This window comes from Cydia fagiglandana, chromosome 7 (genome assembly GCF_963556715.1).
Source record: "Cydia fagiglandana chromosome 7, ilCydFagi1.1, whole genome shotgun sequence".
NCBI lineage: Eukaryota > Metazoa > Arthropoda > Insecta > Lepidoptera > Tortricidae > Cydia > Cydia fagiglandana.
In genome coordinates this window covers 17,518,191-17,535,255 of record NC_085938.1, presented here as the reverse complement: position 1 = coordinate 17,535,255, position 17,065 = coordinate 17,518,191, and the positions used below count along the sequence as shown (strand labels likewise).

Sequence of the window (17,065 nt, the reverse complement as noted above, 5' to 3'; positions counted from 1 at the left end):
CGCTATCGGCCAATCCATAAATCTCAAAATCATTCGCTTTAAATTTCAAATATGGTCTAATATCATCTTTATTTGGAGCAAACAGAATCGTAGCAATCGAACTTGCATTTTTATTTTGTTCAATCGATTTAAACTTTAATCGATTTGATTGACACTTGCTACGATTCAACCTTAGGCGTTTTTTGACTGTTGTTGCATTGGTTTTGTAACGTTACCCTTCTGACAGATTTCACATTCCGATCTGATTGTGTTTGCTTTGCCACAGCCAAAACAGCTATACGAATTTAATTTAGGCTTTTCTTTACACAATCTAAAATTATGATTTGGTTTACCACATTTGTAACAAACTCCACGATGTGGTTTCGAAAACTTCGTGTCCGAAAACCTTGGTTGCTGTTTTCGCTGTGAAAAGGAACTATCCGACTTGGTCGCGAAGCTTGAGCTTTGTTTAGCAGCGATGGCATTCACCTGAGGTTGCTTGGCACTGGAGCCTTTATAAACATGATCACGACAAAGTGTATGCTCGCTGACCTTGGGCGGTTCTACAAATAATTTCGCCCTTTGCTGTGAAAACTCAACCTTGCGACAATAAGCCTTCAGTTCGGCGACCGACTTAATATCTACCAATGCCAACTGCTGAGTAAAATGTGGGCGAATGTTGTGCAACAAGATGTCCAGTTTCGCCTCCTCCGGTAAGTCTGATTTCAATCTAGCAAACATGCCAGACATTACCGCAAAATACAAGTGGATGGGTTCGTTTTCCCCCTGCGTTCTAGCTTGAATTTCCTGTCTCAGCCTAAAATCATAGTCACCGGGGACAAACTCATCCAACAAAAGTGACTTTAAATCCTGCCAACTTGAAACCGAACCCTTGACACCTCTGAACCACAACAATGCCGAGTCTACAAATAAATGTGGTGCCGCCCTAAATAGTTTGGCATCTGAAACCCCGTTTGCTTCTTTTAGTTCCTCCACACGCTCCAAAAATGAGCGCGGGTCTGTCAAACCATTAAATTTAACCTGCCATTTTGAAATATTCAAATCACTAGAGCACTGAACCTGCATTTCCCTAATACCGCTTGTTAACATTTCAGAACTATTGCCGGAGACCAAAGGATTTGGATTTGAAACCTCTGCGCTGCCGCTGGGTGCTGCTGGACTTGAACCTGGACCCTCAATCTTCGTCAATAAACTCTCAAGCTTGGATTGCAAACTAGTCTTCAGTTCTAGCAATGTCTGGTTGCGTTCCGGCTGAACCCTAGCCAGACGGTGATAAATATGGTAGCCGAGGGCTTTAGCGCGACTTAAAGAATACCTCTCCTTTGTCTCACAATATTTGTCAACAATAGAAGCCAAATCGATCACTTTCTCCGAGACAATGCCTAGCTCCGACTCCGCTGACAGTTCAGTCTCCACTATGTCCTCGCTAGGCGCTTCTAAAATAAGAGACCTAAGTTGCTTTCTCAAAGCGTCAACCGTGGTTGCAGGCGTTTCCGACCGAATTTGAACCTCATAAATCAACTCATCCTTCAAAAGACTGTGAAATTGAATGCTGCGCTCCATTTTTAACTAGTGTATAAACTACTGTATTGAAAATTCTGGTATTAACAATATGTATTGTATGTATGACTGTATCACTATGTTGTTTTCTAACAAGATTAAATAATATTAAATAGTGTACTATTTTCTTTAAACCAATCTTAATCTACAAATAATGTAACTGTAATCCTTAATGAGTAAAGTATTTTTCCTACCGAAAATAATTTCTAACTGACAGGTGTACACTTTCAAACGTCAACTTTCTTTTTAAATTTGCAAAGTGAAAGCTACTATGAAATTGGTTCCAAACAATACCACAAACTTCCAAGAAGGTAATACTTCCAACGAAATTCAATACTTTTTACTTTAAATATGTAACAATGAGCTGACACTAAAGAAATTTAAGGGAAATGTAAGCAAGTACTCGAAATTAATTGTTATTTCTCAAATTCGAATATCTTTGTAATAAGTCCGTACTACAAAAGAATGCACAAAAACCTTTTTAAATTTCAATTTTACGCTTAAAAGCAACACAAATCTAAAACAAATGTTGAAATTAAATCTTAGTATCTAAAATGAGTGAAATTTCCTAGCATGTACTTGGTGCAAAGTACAAAACCACGTTATTTTTACGGTTGGCAATAACCTCAAAAATCAAAAAATTGCTTGTCACTTTCTCTTCTAAAAAACATCAAATAAATTGCATCAAACCAGCAAAATTGCAATCAAATCCTCAAATTACTATATCTAAAGACTATTTAATGAATAGAGAGCAACCAAGCCTAAACAAAAAGGTGATTAACACAGTAAATATTTCACAACTTTCCTGGTACATGAAATTTCACAAGATTCCTTTAGCAAGTTTATACCCAGGGCGCCAGTGAAACGTGCTATTTTATAGGGGTTAAATAAATTGCAAAGCTCCGGCTTGTTCAAAGAAAGCTATAGCACGTTAGCACAAAAAAAATGAAATTAAAACAGTAAAAAATGTGGTGTCTAAATTGCTTGCTATAGGAACCTACTTTGGGAGATGAAAAAGCGAACACAAATTATATTATAGAAACTTTATTAAACCTAAGATCTTGCCAGTGGTAAGTTTGTGATTTAATCCTAACCTGCGAATCTGTGTGAACCTTTAACTTGATTTGACGACACCTAATTTTAGAACTTAGCTCAGTGGAAAGCTGGGCCGCTTAACAGGTCCAGAATAAAGCTTCACACAGAATTCTACTTATTTAAGAACTAATTTATTTTAATACTAAATACTATGTACCAGGATTTTCAAATGTATTTATCTTACTTTAGTGGTTGCTCAAAATTCTAAATTTACTCTAAACTTTGCAGCTGGCGCTGATGCCCTACTAAATTAAATCATGGAAAGGACCGACCTCAGAATTTAAACGTTCCTCAGATGCAGCGGGATGACAGGCTGCTTTCCCCGGTGAAGCTTGATGCTGAGCGGTGACGTAGAGCTCAGGGGCCGCGCACGTGGTACCAAAATGACGTGGCAGAGGCAGATGGCGTGCTTAAATTCCTCGCTCCAGGAGGTCTCCAAAATTAAATTGACTTCTAGGATTTTGAAGCTTTTGAGATAAATTACTCAACGAATGAAATAAATTAATGAATAAATGAATGAGTAAATAAATCCCGGCTCCTGAAAACCGAGAAAAGGTTATATTAGCCTACGCCCTTTATGGCCTCTAGAAAAGAGATGAAACCATTGGAAATTTGGCTCACCGCACTGGTAGCTGCTAAGCCTTCTAGCGGAGCGCTCCCTTCCCTCGAGCAGGAGTCTCTCTGCAAAGAACCACAATCTGGTTAAGAACAAACCCACAACGTCTCGCGCCATTGTGGAGTTGATCACCACGAAATTTAATTTCTACTCACTCAGTGGAGCTTCCGAAGGACTCAAGCCGTTTCCATCTTTCAGACCACCATGCCGAAAGTGTGGTCTTCCCACAAATTGGGCTCTTGCGAGCGAGTGTCCCCAGAGGGGGTCCCGAATCAAATGTGCATATCATTCTCGAATGATCTCCAATATGGAGTCCCTGAGAGCCCTAACAAAAGGTAATAGGGTGGCAGTCCCTTGAAGACACAAATCCCACGGAAATTCTGTCTGAATTATTTAGACAATATTACTCCTGAGCCTAAGAAATATATTTTACCATTTAATCTAATATTGTTTCATTCCAGAGCCACTTTGTAAGTCTGTAATTTCTATGTTTTGTTTTAAATCAAAATTGTTTTTTATCTTATAAATCCTACCTACTTCATACAAAGTTTTCCTGGAGTGACAACATAAATATCTCAAGTTTTAATTATTTTTAGTCATATGACAACCCCGACAACAGATAAGCATCGAGAGGTGCATCTGAATGCAACAGATTATGCATAGAAATGCAATCAATGAGGTTTGTTTTGGACACCGTTAAAAACGTTGAAATTAGAAGAGGGATTTTTCTTTTAATTATCAATCGACCCAAAATATTTATTTCAAATTTAGAAAAATGTACTACGTTACAGTCTCTAGATCTTGTAATTATCTCGTTTCCCGAATATGCGTGATATTAAATACATATATTAATAATCGGCCAAGAGAATGTCGGGCCATGCTCATTGTAGGGTTTCGTAGTTACCATTCTGTCAAAATAGACCAAACGGGCCCTATTAGTAACCACCCACGCCCGCAGTCTGCGCCTGCTGCGCAAGCTCCTGATGACACTCCTCGGTACGGAGTGAAACATGTCGAGCATTTTTTTAAATACACTGAGTGGCCCGTTCTTAATATATTTAATATGAGCTGGTACAATGTTTCAAATGTGCTGATTTACTAAATAAGGCTGTGTTTATTTGTAGTTTTAGTATATAAGTTAGTTTATAGGTATTTATTTTAATGTGTTTGCTTGACATGTTTTTCTTTGTACCTAAATAAGGAGTATCAGGTAAGATTTGAACTCTGGCAAACTAAAAAATAAAGCTCTATCACACAACCACGTTGGAAATTGGTACCTACTGGGAACAGGGACTTAGTATTTTTAGTAAAATAGAATAGGAGAGAAATTCCTAATATTAAAGCTGTCGACTGAGCTTCACGGGAAAATTTCTCTGTAGTAGGATACTTCCACCATTTGGTATTTTTTAAACCTTTGCGAAATACGTTTATTATTTTGACTTATTTTACAAGTACAGTCAGCAGCAGAAGTTGCTAAGCGGGCGAGGTGTTCAAAATTACCTTGACACGCTTTTATTCTCTTGACAATAAGGTCGCGTCAAGATCATTTTGAACACTTAGCCCGCTTAGCAACTTCTGCTGCTGACTGTACATTATGACATCTCAATGTCCATTATTATCTCATTATAGTTTTAATTTTTGTTCTGACAAATCGAAAGTGTTTCTCTTCGCGTTTTTTTGTCTTGTGTGCGGGTAGAGGTTAAAATTATTACCTATGATTGTGCTGTCACTCTAAATATTTTATCGACTTGTGAAAGAGCACCTTGAAAAACTAGAGTCGATATAAGTCAAAAGTGACTTTTCTCCAAACTAAAACGTCACTTTTGACACTGACATATCTAATCTATATCGTAGATAGTAATATTTGACGTATCTTAAAGTTCGGATGGGGCCGTAACACTGGTTCTTCTGAGGCGTCAACTGCGCAAAAGGATGGCAACATTCCTACACAAACAGAATAGAAAAAGGAGTACAATACGTGGAAGCGTATCGTTCGGCTTTGATCACCCCTTTTTCAATATTGAGGGACCGACCTTTTGTGCCGGTCTTCCCCCGGGCGGGCCATCACGTGTCCATTTAATTCGTATGTTAAAATTAGAGTGCTGCCCTTTATCACTATTGTTCATTTAGGACTGAACTCATTTATGTAATGGAACGTGTTAATGAACATGGGGTTTTGGTAGCGAAACCGATACCTTAAATTCCCACGGTGTTTATTTTAGTAGACCAAAAGAAAATGGGCAATGCAAGGTAATTAGAAAATACAGACCTTAATTTTACAGATCTTATTTATTTTATAATAATGGAAAATTTTAGTTGGGTAACTTTTCTAAAGGTCTGAACGTATTATGTAAGTAATGTTTTAATTACTGATTACTTAATTACTTAATTGATTACTTAATTCTTTTAAGAAGCACTGGTGGCCTAGCGGCGAGTGCGCGCGACTTGCAATCTGGAGGTCGCGGGTTCAAACCCCGGCTCGTACCAATGAGTTTTTCGGAACTTACGTACGAAATATCATTTGATATTTACCAGTCGCTTTTCGGTGAAGGAAAACATCGTGAGGAAACCGGACTAATCCCAATAAGGCCTAGTTTACCCTCTGGGTTGGAAGGTCAGATGGCAGTCGCTTTCGTAAAAGCTAGTGCCTGCGTCAAATCATGGGATTAGTTGTCAAGCGGACTCCAGGCTCTCATGAGCCGTGGCGAAATGCCGGGATAACGCGAGGAAGAAGAAGAGATTACTTAATTCTTTTAATATGATATTATGTTTTTTATATTATGTATTTACTTACCTACGAGAATATATGTGATGGACTGATGGCTCTGCTAGCATAATGTTATTGTACATGAACGAACAATTGTATGATATAGGATGCCGCTATCCGTATATATATCTAAATAGATTTTCCATGAATAAGATGTATTTTAAAATCTCCTACTAAATTATTATCGTAATCGGTACAAAAAATGAAATAAAAACAATAGATACATAAAGCTACGACAAAGTGGAACGTAATCGGATATTCATTGACAAAGTTTTGATTACTCAGTCACTCAGTAAATTGCTGGAAACTAGAACAATCACAGTGTACCTTTCGTTTTCATTCCAATTAGTTTAGTGATCGCGGATAACAATAATGATTGGCAGACGTTTTATCTGAGATAATTGCGTTGGTATTGTTGTTTCATTGCCTTTTTAACATTTTGCTGGTCTGATAATGTCTTAAAATGTTAGGTAGCCTTAACTGTAGTGAAACAACGCAAACTCGTAATTCACATTTGGGACGGGCCTTACGGGAACTACAAATGGGGCTAAGGGGCTGGGTTCAGCGGTGTCACTCACGAATTCGAGTCAATCGTGCAGTCTAACGCAACTAGTTGGGACCAAATCGCGCGAGATGCGAACTCATCATCATCATCCAATCTTCTTTCAGTCTTTACGAAGTAATATATGTATAAGTCAATGACTCGAGTAAAGTAAAGAATAGTCGGCACTCGGCTGTATAAACTTGTGGGTGCCTAAAATGAAATAAGTGTAAACATAAGTAGTTATGTTTAATAATTAATCTACGAGTATGCAATTAAGAGTATTGTGTTGTATTGTAAACACACGAAGTGTATTTGTAAGCGTGTTCTTCTTTCAAAAATACTGCTATTATACCTACTTATATACTACACAGAGTACGAGTATATATGTTTATTCACATTATGTTCACAAGCAAATAGCTTGAAGCTCTGTTCCATTAAAACTACGCTCAGAATTACATCCAGCCGAATCACATTAAAGAACTAACAACATCCTTCTACAGACCTTTATGCTTACGAATAACGAATTTTCCTCTACTTACTATTCACAAAAACATAAAGGGTCGCTTTCTGCAAAGTAAATTGTATGAGCTCCTTCAAAAGGGAAGATGGAATAAAGAATTATATGTAACAAAGCGTACGATAAGCGAATTAAAATCCTTTGTTGCGTCCATGCCGCCGCAAGATGAATCGGGTATGAGATTATTTATTGAAAAGCTATTTATGATTAGGTACGAAATTGTGGCGTAGAATAAATAATGGTACAGTCAGCATCGGCGGATGAAACAATGCGACAAAATTATCTTCTGCACAAGAATACTTTTCAAATAGAGATATCTCTCTAAAATTCGCGATCAGAAGTACATATTTGTAACAAAATTAATTTTGTATCAAGCAGAAACGTCTGCGAACTATGCTATTAAGTTTAGAAACAAATTGAAAGTGGAAAAATTCACTGTCTTGGATGGGCATTTGTAACAGTGTAATTTTCTACATATTGAGACATATCGTATTTTATTAAGCTATTAGAGAATACAATAGTTTTTTATTCGTAAACACACAGACAATATAGACATACATAACAAAAAAAACATAGTGAAAAAAAAATTGAATGACTGAAGAATGGTAGGTAGATACTTTACACGCATAGTCTGATACGCTCTATTTTTGTTGCTGACTGTACTCACTGATATACATGTATATCGTAAATACAGTAACATTCATAACTCAGGAACAGATATTTATTCGTGATAAACTCACATATAAACACCCTCACTGGTATTCGAACCCGGGACTTCCTGCTTCGTAGGCTAGGAGACGGATATATTTTCTGGGCCTAAAAAAGCGAAAACGCTGTGCATTTTGGCATACAAGCATAAATGACAATATTTAATACCCCTCTTCGAGATTAGCTGACGCAATTTTGAATTGTAGGGCCGCTAAAGACGGACTGCAACCTGACTGCAACTTGCACAAATTTCAGTCGGACTGCAGTCTATCTGTATCGGTCCTTATATTACCTACAACTAAAATGAAACTGCATGATGAATGAATTCAAACTGATTTTTGAGAAAATGTCTTACTCCTTTTTTGATGCTGCACCGTATGTATGAATGTATGTACGAATTATGATCTATCTGAAAACTATTTGGATATAGGCTGGAAATGCGGTGGGTTCAGCGATATTCGGCCGAAAACGTTAATTTGAACCCGTTTGTATATCGATTAAAGTTGACGCGAAACGGAATTTATTATGTGACATTTAATAATGTGAGCTTTAAAGAGGAGTTTCGGACAGTGGATTAAAGCGATATAGTCGTATAATTATGAGAGTTAATAAAAACCATTTCATATCTAATGGTGTTATTCACAAATGCGCTACAAGCCTCAATTTGCTTTTAATCGTTTGTCTTAATCTGTCATTATGGCTTAAATACTTGCAAGAAAGGGATAAAACACAAATTAAATAATTTTTGCTTATAAAGATTGATGAATAAGGATTAGTGATGGAATTGGGCATTACTTTGCGGGGAAATAAAAAATACTAAGTGCTTAGCCCACATACTCTACCTCTCTACGTAGCTACAAAATGTAGGATATACTATGGGAACAAATTCGAAATCACAACGATAATCCCATACTAAACTCTGGCGCAATATCCAAAATTAAAAATCCGATGTTGTTCTGTTGTGAATTAAATATTATCTACCCGCGCTACAAGTAGTTGCGCGCAGTTGAGACATGGGAAAAACCCGTATTATGCCTATGAACAGAGAACTCGCCTAGCGGGTCGCTGGCAGTGAATGTGTTAATTAGTTATACTAAATTACTTATTTTCCACATGCAGGAATTGCCGAATCTATGGCTTCTCGACGCTGCACGGAATTTAGAATGCTGGGCTTGCCGCGATGTGCATGTGGCGAGGCATTTGTAACATGTTCGTATCAAGGCATCCCGAAATGGGTATTTTTACAATACAAATAAAATACTCTGTATTGCAAAGCCTAGGCCTAGCCTTTAGAGATGAGGCGAGCCCTAAAAAAAGAGCTAACAGGGCTCGAGTCTTTTGGATCACTACCTAACCGTGATAGCTAGACAGTTGAAATTTTCACAGATGATATATTTCTGTTGCCGCTATAACAACAAAAATACTAAAAAGTACGGAACCCTCGGTGGGCGAGTCCGACTCGCACTTGTCCGTTTTTGTAGGAGTATTATCTCTATTTTTCACTGTTTTCAGTTTCTCGAACAGACTATAGGTGTAAACTTTTCGCTCTCGCCATGAAAATAAAAAATAAAATTAAAAATCTGAAATTAAGTCTTAAATTCAGCTGTTAGCTAGTTTTTGCAACGTTTTAATAATGTATGAACATTTTGACGATTTAAATACAGAATTATAAAGATTAAATGTGCTTCTCACGCGGATTACCGGAATTTTAATCTAGGGCCTAGATTCTAGGCCAATCAGTATCGCAGATCCGCCCCCTAGTTTACTGCATCTAATTCTACAGATTTATTATTTGACTGTTTTATTTGTTATCTAAAAATAGTAAGCTATTGAATACCCTCATGGAATGTATCCCTATCAAGCCAGCACTTTGCTGCACCGGCCAGCAATGAAGACATTCCGCCGGTATTAACTTATGGTTAGTGTGGGCAATGTGGGCATGTGGTAATCTCCCGACAATGTGTCTAGGACGGTGCGAGTAATTGATTTCATTGACATACCGGGCCGCGGAGAATGCTGGAGCAATTAACCGGGCAAGCGTTGATGGGAATCGAATTATTACGCTATATTACCTTGAAGCTTGTTTAGGCTTCGCGTGGTTTAGAGATTATCGGAAAATTGTAAATGGGCGGGTCCATATTGGGTCGCATAATAATTGATGGTTCTAATGTAATATTACGCATAAAACTCATTTCGCATACCTAATTGTTACTGTGCTGGAAATATTAACATTTCTGAGAAATGACAAACCTAACCTAACATACCCTATTCTACACACCTATGCAAAATATTGAATCGAAAATACTTTCTGTTTCAGTTGGAGAAAAAATATGCGAAAAGAGTTTTATGCGTAACATTACATTATGACAATCAATTATTATGCGACGAGATAGGATCCCTAAATGGGCTCAAATTTTAAATGTTGTTCGGCAATTGGCAAACCCCTTACGGCGAAAGTAGATGTTCAACAATTTAGTATTGGCATCATGTGGATTCAGATTGTTTAAAAAGTTCTTTGATTATCATTATTATTTACTTTAACGGGACTTAGTTAATCGCGTACTTAAGCTTTAAAATTACCTTCGACGTTTCAAGGACGGGTATGAGTGACATTCCATTTCCAACTGCAGCTGCAATACTGTTCATTTTACTATGGAAATTGACAGTGACAGTGACGCGTTTCCATAGTAAAATGAACAGTATTGCAGCTGCAGTTGGAAATGGAATGTCACTTTAAGTCTCCGTGTTTTCGAAGAAAGACTGGCTAAAGTTGATATTATCAACACCTGGCCGCGCGAGTTTTTCGACCTATCCGCACTAGGTCTTGTTTATCAACTTGAACGTTTTTCGCGTCTCTTACGTTAACGACGCCGTGTGCTGAGAGGATGTCACTCGGTCGACACACAATACTAACGATAATAGGCATTCGGTTTTTCGATAATGTGTTAAATAATGAAAGTTCAAATCAGTGTACCTCGATAGTCCATTCGAAAGGTAACTATGTAACAATATCGACATTGTTGCTGTAGATCACCTCAGCTGTAATTTATGTCTAATAAGAATTTTACCACCCGAAAGTAGTTCAACTTTATGAAGAATACTGTACTAAAAGACTGTTATGATCCGGATTAATAAATTGAGGTTATGATTTTATGGTATTTTACTATGTAGGTATTTTAATTGAAGAGAGATCAAGAAATGATTCACAGTAAAATGCGCTTTAAATTTAAATGAGTATTGGAACATTCCTGCGGTTGTCCAAAGCAAATAGTCCAGGAAATTAAGTAGGTTTCGACTTATGACCGTTTTGAAGCAAATTCTTGAATTGTTATTATAGTAGCAGTAGATAGCAGTTTGTACCTATAGGATCTGTTTTTTTTTCCAAAATTTTTAGGTACCAAGATCGCTGGCATTTCTCTCACCAATATTCTTGTGCGGACAAGACATATTAGCAACCAAACTCTGACTTGCATATTAGCTAATTCTACAATTAAGTACCATCTCCAAACTTACCTCGATTGGCGCAACACATGTTAACTCAACCCGACCAACACACAAACTTACTTGCAGATTATTGTAGCAGCGGGCCATGTCATAAGCCAGTGCAATGTCGGTTGGTTTGTCTTAGCAACAACCACATACCAGATCACCGACTAAACAGACACCGCGTCATAACTCAACCCGACCAACACACAAACTTACTTGTAGATTATTGTAGCAGCGGGCCATGTCATAAGCCAGTGCAATGTCGGTTGGTTTGTCTTAGCAACAACCACAGACCAGATCACCGACTAAACAGACACCGCAGTATACTACATACATAATTGATTTTGTATATTAAATTACATTCTCAAGACTGATTTAACAACTTCCGCTTTTTAGCGTAATATGTACATTGTTTTGCAAGTTTGGATTTTACAACAGGCCCTAATCCTATTGTCATACCTGGTTTTGCTTTTTAAGATAACACTACTCCTAGACGATAAGTAGACAAAAAAAATCCACGTAAAATACGAGCATTTTGCTGCATCTATTTAAACATGGTCCATGGCATCCGACTTAGTGAATAACTTATGTGCAACGTTTCACCTATGAGGACTGTTGAATTTAGTTGCACAAACTTGAAGTACAGGCAACTAATTACACTTAGCAGTTTGTGTTCGCAACTAAATAAGTTTTGCAGTTATATTATGATCAGCAGGTTTTAGTAGAATATATGTAGAGGCTTCAAGGTCAGTTTAAAGTAGTTACCAGTATGCAGGGCTCGGAACCGGTATTTTTAAAAAACCCCGAAATAACACAATATTTTGAATTATTTTATACTTTTTACGTAGGACTGAATCAAATATTTAGGTAACGACTTTGTATTAATAGATTTTCCCATTAAAAGTGAAATAGTAAACCAATGAGCGAAAAAGAACGAAATAATACCGGTATTTTTGTATGGAGCAAATACCGGTTTCCGACCCCTGGCAGTATGTACGCAGGGATTGCAGGGGTGCTAAGTTAATAATTTTGCAGAAATTTTTGCATTTACGCAAATTACCATGATGTCCTTATTGCGATTCTGTTTAGACCCTAAACCTAAAGTCGCATAACTCCGTCCCTTAGCAATTCAGTTTAGGTCCTAAACAGAATCGCAATAAACACATCATGGTAAGGCCCCGAAGTATCCAACTCGCCACACAGAAGTGCATAAACAAAACAGTAAGAAGTGCAAACAAACAAAACTCATTACAGAAATTATACACAAAAGCGTTACTCCGTAATAAAATGTTTTCCGCCTATTCGGGCACAATTAAAACGATTGAAATATTTTCATAACATAACGAAGTGAAAAACGAATTAAAAGTTTTTCGGAGCGGTGTCTGGCGATACGAACTCGTTTCAGATTGAAAAGGGTCATCCCGTAAACATACTTTGATTGGTTGTATTTGTTCTTTCCACGTAATATGCGGCAATTAGTATAATTGGGTTAGTAGGTAGGTAAATTAAGAGTGGACTGGGGCAATACGCGTCATGTTAAAATAATGTTTTTAAGTATAAAGTAATAAAATAACTTCAAGTCAGCAACATTTATATTTAAATCTATGGTAGCCAACTTCAAAATAAAGGAAACTCCATTTGCAACATATGTAAATTCCATTTTGAATGATGGGATCCATGGCGGGAACCCTTTAAATTTCATAGGCTGTATGCCTATAATTTTATCCTTTTTGTACCCTAATGAAATTATTGTACTGGCTAAATCACATCGTTTTTGTATTTAGTAAGTTATAACATCAAGGGTACACCCACAGTACACAAAGACTATTTTAACTTTTAAAGAATTTAAAGAGTTCTAAAATACCACTTCCATGTTTATAAACGGACGGGTAGCCAAGATGACAATAAATTTTTGTATTGCGTTGCAGTTACCAACCAAATAAGTATCTAGAGGACGATTGTCGATTTTCATACATACATAAATTATAAACAAAAATTGATGTCATATTCTAGTTATTGTGACATAGGTTGTTGATTCATAAGAGCTGACGCCAGATTTGAACTATAAAAATTCTCCTATAATACCACGCCAGTTTTCAGTCTTAAGCGGAATCTGCCATTATACGGTGGCATCGTAACTTTTCTTGTGTTTCACTTTATTATAAAACTGTGTACGCCTAAAAAAAGTTACAAAAACAAAGTAAAATTTAATTTGCTTTACAACCTTGTTAAGCTTGTCATAAATTAATTTGGCAAGTTAGATTGCGGCCTAACGTCCTCAATTCAATGGCGCAAGCTTTCCAATTTGACTACCCTCTGTATGTGACGTTTTTTTAATTTTTTTTCTTGTTTTCTTTTTTTGTTTCTGATGTTGATCGAGATGCCTTTCCCTGAAGGGATGTCCCACTTAAGTATTTATTATACCTAAGTATTCTATTTTTAGTATTTGTTGGTATAGTGGCAATAGAAATACATCCGACGAGTTCGTACTAGTAGTGCAGCTGCGGTCAGAAATGGAATGTTATCCTTCTTGCGGCATTAAGGTGACAGTCCATTTCCAACGACAGCTGCACTACTGTTCATTTCACTATGGAAATTGACAATGACAGCGACGCGTTCAGTACCGGTAGTGCAGCTGCGGTTAGAAATGGAATGTTACCATTATGCTGAGTGGGGATCCCATTTTAGCGTCCAATGTTTGTTTTGTTTCATATGTGTGTCTTTTTTCAAAAAAGTGAATTCTACTTGTCTTCATCCATTAAGTATTTCTTAGACCATTAGACTAGTTAGACTAATTATAATCGCAGCAGAAGTTCATAAGAGAACTTGCGCTCTGAGCTGACTTACAATGGGACTTAGCGTCCGTTTGTTTGCCGCAAGTTACTCGTAACATGCAACTTAGCTGTAACACAACTTAGCCGTAACATGCAACTTAGCCGGCCTGATTGCAATTTAATTGGCAACTTTCTTGGAGTTGGAAGAAGTGATTCTATTATACTTTTCTTAGGAGTTATGGAAAGAGTTTTGATAAATGTCGCGATTTTGATTTTTCTAATACCTGTATGTGTACTTGTACGCTTCGTATGTGTAGGTATATTATACACAAACGAAACATCATCGAACAAATTTGGACTTAATAGGCAATAGTGACCGCCGTTCATCCACTCTTTAAGGTGACAGTCCATTTCCAACGACAGCTGCACTACCGTTGCGACGACTGTCATTCATTGTCTCGTCATTCATTTTACTATGGAAATTGACAATAACATCGACGTGTCGGAGCAGTAGTGCAGCTGCGGTCAGAGATGGAATGTTACCTTTATAATAGTGCTTGAAAATAGACACCAACGCTCTCCAAAATATGTATGACTCACGACAGTATAAATTCAATTTCTTATAATGGTCGACAAACTTAATTAGGTTTTCAAAAGTGCAGAGAATTTAGATATTTTGATAACAATAAGTATTTAATTGAATTTCAAAGGCACAATACGAATATCGATATCATAAAGTAATTAATTACACAATGGACTGTGGATTTGCTTAATATCTTGTCAACCCGTTGATTCTTAATCTCCAATGTTCCAAAAATTAGGTGGAGTTGGTTTAAAAGAGACCCATATCTTGTTAATTAAATCTGCTCAGTAGGGTACCAGTGAAAGTGGAGATAGGTACAGTAGAACTGACTCAAATCGCGGTATACTTATGTAAAGGTAGTGCACTTAAAAGGTAGTGTATTTAATTGATACAAAAATGTATATCAAGAAATATATTAACTGCCATCAAACTGTTTCGAAGTTTGGCAGTCCCATTTCAATGTAACACATATGTACTGTGTCTTATAAAAATAAATGAATAAATAGTAATCTTGACTTGACTTGACCTGGTGGTTGTAGTTGGTGGTGGAAGAATTATGGTGGTTCGAAAATCGAAGGCGATGTAGAAAAAGTAAGGGCTCAGTCTTAGCTATAGTAATATTGTTCAAAAGCCTTACCATAAACAAAGCAACAAAAATGGTAAGTTGATGCCACAGCCACAGATTGTGTCCTAGAGGTATGTGAAATGCTACAATGTTTAAAAAATAACATCAGCAACTTCATATTGTATTATAATATTTTGCTTACCTACTCTATGCTTTTTTTTATTGAATTCTCTATTTCTTTTGAAAACCAAGTAAGGTATCTGCGCATACTACTCGTATTGTCGTATGCAAGATTCCTGTGTCATGTACACTTTTTAGTGCGGTGGCTATAATAAATTACCAAAAACGTATTTTCAACGACCATGGTATTATATGGTAATGTTCGCCAGCCACGTCGTACTGCTATCCTACTAAGTGGATCCAATTGACATGAGCATATAACGTTTAATACCTTACGGCTTCTGTAACAGGGCTATAACCGCGAAAATCGAAGTTCGCAAATTGCGGGGATTTTTCTCTGTCACTCTAATTACGCCTTCATTGGAGTAAAAGAGAAAGATCCCCGCAATTTGCGAATTTCTGTTTTCGCGGTAGCCGCTCAGCTCGGCCACGACATCGAGCGACTTGCGACGGCGGGAGCGATAACCATAGGTTGGAGCGAAAGGTCCGATTGCTGTGTCACGCTTCCAACCTATGGTTAACGCTCCCGCCGTCGCAAGTCGCTCGATGTCGTGGCCGAGCCGTAAATGCGGTCTCACTTGAATAAAGTCAGCCTACTGGATTGTACCCGCTACGGCGCGAAGCGGGCGGTCTGCTAAGTCTGCTTCATAATGCTGCCGAATTAATGACGTTAGAGACTCTTTATATAAGATTTTGAGATTGACTTGAGAGGTAAAAGCAAAGCAAAATGTTCCCGTAGTTATTACAAGCATGTTTTGAAGATTGCATTTATTTCGAAAATGATTTTGCAAGAAGTAGTCTGGTGTTCCTACTCATGTAAAAAAATCTATGTTTAAAAAACATAAAGATAACCTATGCACATTATGGTTTTATATGTTATATCTGCCGGTTGATATTGGACAAAAAGTGCGGTTATTCTTAATCAAAACCTTACAAAATTATTAAACCACGACATTTTAGAATAGAATAGAATAGAATAGTTTTTTATTCGTAAACACACAGACAACAGACATACATAGAAAAAACAAAGTGAAAAATAAAATGTCACGAAATGGTCCCATCTCAGCATGTTGCTGGCGACTTCCAGCGCTGATCTTCCGATTAGACCATCAAGTGAGAAATAATCACGGAAGGTAACAGACTAAAATAATAAGTAAAGAAACATAAAATAAACCGAAAATAAACTAAAATTTTGGAATCAATTATTGTTTTACCTCCAAAGTTGATAGGACATAATATAACCTATATTGCAAATTAAACCCTCAAGCAGTACGTCATCACATGATTGCCTCTATAATTATATTTAAGAGATTTAAGTAGGAAAGTCCGATTCCTTTATTCCTTCTCTATTCAGGCAGCTGGCATTTCGAATAGTCTCCCTGTCAACATTAAACAGTGTCCGAATAGGTTTGCTTTTAAAAAATCTTTAAGTTGGCACTTTGCTGGCAGTACTGAAAAATCTTACTCGTAATGTGTTCTGCTTCTTAAGTATCATCTATGCCACATGTTATTGCAACGCAGATGCTTTGCCTAAAGGTTGACTGGCAGAGAATGCCTTATGGCATTGAGTTTGCCTTTTGTACAGTGTGTTTTCTTATGTGCAATAAAGATTAAATAAATAAATCATGCTTCAAAGTATAAGTGCCAGTAGCGGTAACCACATACGGGTT

The 17,065-nt window shown here is 37.1% G+C and overlaps 1 protein-coding gene and 1 long non-coding RNA gene across 2 annotated transcripts in view; both read left to right on the top strand.

The window, feature by feature from the left end:
• The window catches only part of LOC134666050 (polypyrimidine tract-binding protein 2), a 652,404-nt gene that overhangs the window by 300,058 nt on the left and 335,281 nt on the right, over positions 1-17,065 (top strand). The gene's annotated exons all lie outside the window — the stretch shown is intronic.
• Positions 133-1,676, top strand: LOC134666350 (uncharacterized). The gene is made up of 2 exons (XR_010098483.1): positions 133-692; positions 1,095-1,676. It is a non-coding gene; the product is annotated as an uncharacterized LOC134666350 (long non-coding RNA).